Source organism: Penaeus vannamei, chromosome 23, assembly GCF_042767895.1.
Source record: "Penaeus vannamei isolate JL-2024 chromosome 23, ASM4276789v1, whole genome shotgun sequence".
NCBI classification, from domain to species: Eukaryota; Metazoa; Arthropoda; class Malacostraca; order Decapoda; family Penaeidae; genus Penaeus; species Penaeus vannamei.
This window is the reverse complement of record NC_091571.1, coordinates 26658665-26663912: the sequence shown is the minus strand read 5'-3', so window position 1 is coordinate 26663912 and position 5248 is coordinate 26658665. Positions and strand designations below refer to the sequence as shown.

Here is a 5248-nt window from a genome sequence, read left to right as displayed (position 1 = left end):
ACCCGAGATGACTTGGGGAATCTATAAATAAATTCGCCATTTTGACCAACGCAAGTCACTTTAATCTTGCCTTTCGATTGGTAGGGAAGTAGGACAGCACTTCAGGATTTAATCGATACGGAGAAAAGGGGGTTTAATGTGGTAACGATAATGACAGCAGATGGAATCACCTCATTATTGTTTCGGAGAAAAGTTGTATTTCCAACAAATGGATCCTTTTATTTTTTTTTCTTGACATTTATTTATTTTTTTATTATTATCTTTTTAGTCATTATTATTAATATATATATTTTTTGCAACGTTGTTTTCATGGAAGAAGTATTTTTTGCCTCTGCTATCAATAGTGGATTCTTCTATATTTTCCTACCCTTCACGTTGGAAATTCTTGAAGGCTAGATTCAATGGTGTATTTTTTCTCTTCAATTTTTTTTACAAACCTATAGGAAACCACAGACGGATCATATCGACTGAAGTAGACACTGAAGGAAAGCGTGGATATTTTTAAACGCAAGGAAATAATGCACTAACGGGCTGATTCCAGGGATAACTGTTGAACCACATACACTCGTCTCGTTCCAGAGGTTTTCATCTAAAATAAACCGCTTAGCTACGAATCTTCTGAAGGACAAAAGAGAGGGAGAAAAAAGCAATGGCTCGTTCGATTTTGTTAATTTGTTGTCTGTTCCCTTAAATCCTCTTACTCTGCTCTAGAAGACGACCAGATTACAGGACTTGAGTCTTTGTTCGTACGTGGGGTCGTTTTTAATCTTAATAGATGCTGACTGCCGTTGCGAGATCAAGGGAACTTTGCCATACCAAATGTATTTTTCTTAGTATATATATATATATATATATATATATATATATATATATATATATATACACACACATATATGTGTGTGTGTGTATTTGTGTGTGTGTGTGTGTGTATTTGTGTGTGTGTGTGTGTGTGTATGTTTGTATGTGTGTGTGTCCTCGTGTATGTGTGTATATATATAAGTATAAATATGTATACATATGTATATGTTCATTTATACACACATACCCATGTGTGTGTGTATATGTATGTGTGTGTGTGTGTGTGCGTGTCTATGTGTGTGTCTGTACAGATGTATATGTATATATTTTTTCCACCGCCCCCAGGCTCCTGATGGAGGGTAACCCCATATGATGATCGAAATAAAGGAACGAAACCACAATTTTACTCAAATAGCTAAACAAATAATTGCATTATGCTTATGGATTTGAATGACAGAAGAGAAGTTTCTCTGGTCAATAAAGACGAGGGAAATATTTAACGCAAAAAGTGCAAGCCATTTTCCGCTTAACCTTGCTCATTCTTAAATGTCTTTGCACATAAAAATCTGAAATTTGTTTCGGTAAATATCTTTATTTTGCCATGTATATTTTCTTAATACATATTTCCCCCAAAATGTCTAGCTACACCCGTGTATGCACATACACACAAACACACACATACACACACACACACACACACACACACACACACACACACACACACACACACACACACACACACACACACACACACACACACACACCCACACACGCAGACACACACACACACACACACACAAACACACACACACACATACACATACACATACACACACTTACTTATATTTATATATATATACTTACACACACACAAATACCCTTCCCTCTGATGCTGCCTTCAAGTGCGGAGTCATCCTCCGTCCTCCTTTACCCTTAAGCGGAACACCGTCGGATGTGACCCGCCTCGCGACGCACCGACCTGACAGTACCGGACCCTCTCTCCGTCCATGCCAGCACCACACAGACACGTTTTTGCGCACGTATTTCCGTCTCTCGTTCCCACAACACACTTTTCTCATCTACGGGGATGCATTACACCTTCTCGGAGACGTCTCGTTTGTTGAATGTCGTTGCATTTATTCGCTGGCGGGCGCTTAGCTGTTCCCGCGCTCGTGGTGTTCGGATTCGTTAGTTTTTGCCGGGAGTGTTCGGATTTTTGGTGAAATGTTATGGGTAATCTTTTGTTATTGTCTTATTTCTGAATATTTAATCTGATATTAGCGTAGCATGTGAATAAGAAAGAAGAAATAAAAAAGAAGGTAACCAATAGCTTGGAAAAAACTTAGCTTTGAACGTTTGAAGAGTGTCTCTGAACGAAGAGGCACTTCCTTGAAGGCTCTCGGCTCCTTGGACACTTTCTCTTCGTTTTAGGTCTAAGGCACAAAATTCAACACGTGTATTTGTCGGTTTTTATGTTCTTTCTATTTCTGCACGTGTGCATATGATAATTTTGTCAACATAGGATCAGCAAAAAAGGTTGCTATGCGCCAAAATACTAACAACAATGATATGTAGATGACATTTGTAAATTAATGAATGAAAAGCACACACACACACATACATACATACACACACACACACACACAAAACACACACACACACATATATATATAGATAGATAGATAGATAGATAGATAGATAGATAGATAGATAGATAGATGCATATAGATATATAGATATATATATATGTCATAAATCTACTGAAAGATCACACTTAGTATCTTGCGCAACCATTTATGAAAACACACATGAACTACGAACATTACCAAATGCAGTCTCACAGTTCGAACCACTTTCGATAATCAGACGACGTAAACACATAAAGATTATAATTCCGTAGAGATAAAACAACATCAACTAAGTATCAACCACAACTAACAACTTAACCGTAACAAGATCTCTCAACAATTAAATAAATAAATGAACAGATGGTTCCATACAAACTATAAACACAACGACAAAAACAACAACAAAAAACGACAAAAGCAACAAAGCAACAACAAAAACATCAGTAAACAACAAAAACTACGATAATCACAACAAGAACAACACCAAAACAAAAACCTCAGCAGACAATAACAAATACAACAACAACAAAACATAAGTAAACAACAAATATAACGCAAACAACTACAAAACAAAAACATCAGTAACCAATAACAAATACAACAAAAACTACGACAAACACAACAAAACAAAAACAGCAAACAGTAACAAACACAACAAAAACAACGACAAACACAACAAAACAAAAACATCAGCACACAACAACAACAACAGCAAACAACAAATACAACAACAAAACATCAGTAAACAACAAACACAACACAAACAACACCAAAACAAAAACATCAGCACACAACAACAACAACAGCAGCAGCAGCAGCGCCACCGAAGCCCTTCACCCGGCCGCGCGAGCCAAGCGGCCACACAAACAAACTTCCCAGCATCATAATGGCCGTTTGACATCTGTAGCTGAGCTTTTTCCACTATAGACATTCTGGTAATTAAATGATTAGGCTTAATGCAGATTCTGAGGGAGACTAAATTGAATTTTCAAAAGGTGTTTTTACTAGGCGGTTTTATTTGAAAACACGAATTTTAAACACATTACCCAACACACAAAACAACAAAATAGCAAACCACACAAATACACAATCATAAACACCAACAACCAACAACCCTCCCAACCCCCACAAAGAAAAATAATAAAAAATAGTTAACAAAAAAGAAAAAAAAAAAAAAGGAACAAACAAAAGCAAACAAAAACAAACTTTAACAAAACACAAAAAAAAAAAAAGTAAAAAAGGAAAAAAAAAAAAAGAAAAAAAACAAAAAAAAAAAAGAAAAAAAAAAAGAACAAAAAAAACAAGGGAAAAAAACAGGGGCAAACCACCACAACCCCCACCCCACCACCCACACACCCCAAATCCCCCGGAGCCCAATAAAAACACCAACCAACACAAAAAACTCGACACAAAAACCCCCAACAACCCAGCCCTCCCCACAACTGTTTGTTTTGTTTTTTTCGTTATCATTGTTATTATTTGTAGTATTATCATCTGGAGTGTTTTGATGGCTGTTATTAATGCCATGATTATCCTCAATGTCATCATATGATATTAGCATTATCATTATCAGTATTGTTATCGTTATCATATCCTATCATCATATGTTGTATACATTGGCATGGTTATCATGAATATCATTTTTGCTATTATCATTATCCATATCATCACCATCTCCATTACCATCCTCATCAATTAGTAGATATATATATGAGTAAGAGAGATATGAGTATATACATATATATATGAGAGAGAGAGAGAGAGAGAGAGAGAGAGGGAGTGAGACAGAGACAGAGAGAGACAGAGACAGAGAGAGACAGAGACTTGGAGACACAGAGACACAGAGAGAGAGAGAGAGAGAGAGAGAGAGAGAGAGAGAGAGAGAGAGAGAGAAAGAGAGAGAGAGAGAGAGAGAGAGAGAGGAGCAGGAGAGAGAGAGAGAGAGAGAGAGAGAGAGAGAGAGAGAGAGAGAGAGAGAGAGAGAGAGAGAGAGACAGAGGGAGAGAGAGAGAGACAGGGACAAAGCCATCTTCATCACCACCACCACCATCATTCTCACCCTTTACATCACCATTAAATCCGTCCCCGGGACAATAAACCTGGATCATTCTCCGGTGCAAGCTTCACACATGCTATTATGACGAAACTCGACGGGACAAAAACCCTAATCGAATTCCCTCCCACGCCCGTATGCTTCCACGGAATCGCGTATTCTAAGACACCCTCCTTCCCTGATGCGAAGGGAAGGTAGTGGAATATCCCTCGAAGTAGGTTGCAGCGTAATAGACTTCATTAACATAAAACTGCCTCCATTTATGAGTTAATTCTCGTCCTAGATCTTGGGGAGAGAGTGTCTATGCATTCAGTCAAGGGGAAAAAAGGTTCTATTATGTGATGCCTTGCACGTCGACGCGTGTTTCAGCAAATATTGTAAAACGTGCTTTCACATATTATGTCTTATTGCATAGTGGATTACACAGGCTTCATTTTACATACGCAGGCATTGCTTCTTTTTAAAAATAAGGATGTAATTATTCAGACTTCCTTAACTGCACATGGCGAGTTCTAGACATCAATTGACAAAAGGATGACCGAAAACTACAAAGTGAGTAAGCCGGGTGGAGACTGAGCGAGAGAAAGACACGCACACACGCGCACACGCACGCACGCACGCACGCATGCACACACACACACAGAAAGTGAGAGAGAGAGAGAGAGAGAGAGAGAGAGAGAGAGAGAGAGAGAGAGAGAGAGAGAGAGAGAGAGAGAGAGAGAGAGAGAGAGAGAATGAGAGAGAGAGAAACGAGAGAGAGAGAGAGAGA

At 38.3% G+C, this 5248-nt stretch overlaps 1 protein-coding gene across 1 annotated transcript in view; it reads right to left on the bottom strand.

Annotated features, from left to right (window-relative positions):
* The window catches only part of PRL-1 (PRL-1 phosphatase), a 47347-nt gene extending 45592 nt beyond the window's left edge, over window positions 1-1755 (bottom strand). The window contains exon 1 of the mRNA XM_070137838.1: window positions 1663-1755. The gene's annotated coding sequence lies outside the window, so the exon portion shown is untranslated. The remainder of the gene's footprint in view (window positions 1-1662) is intronic.
* Window positions 1756-5248: the final 3493 nt, after the last annotated feature.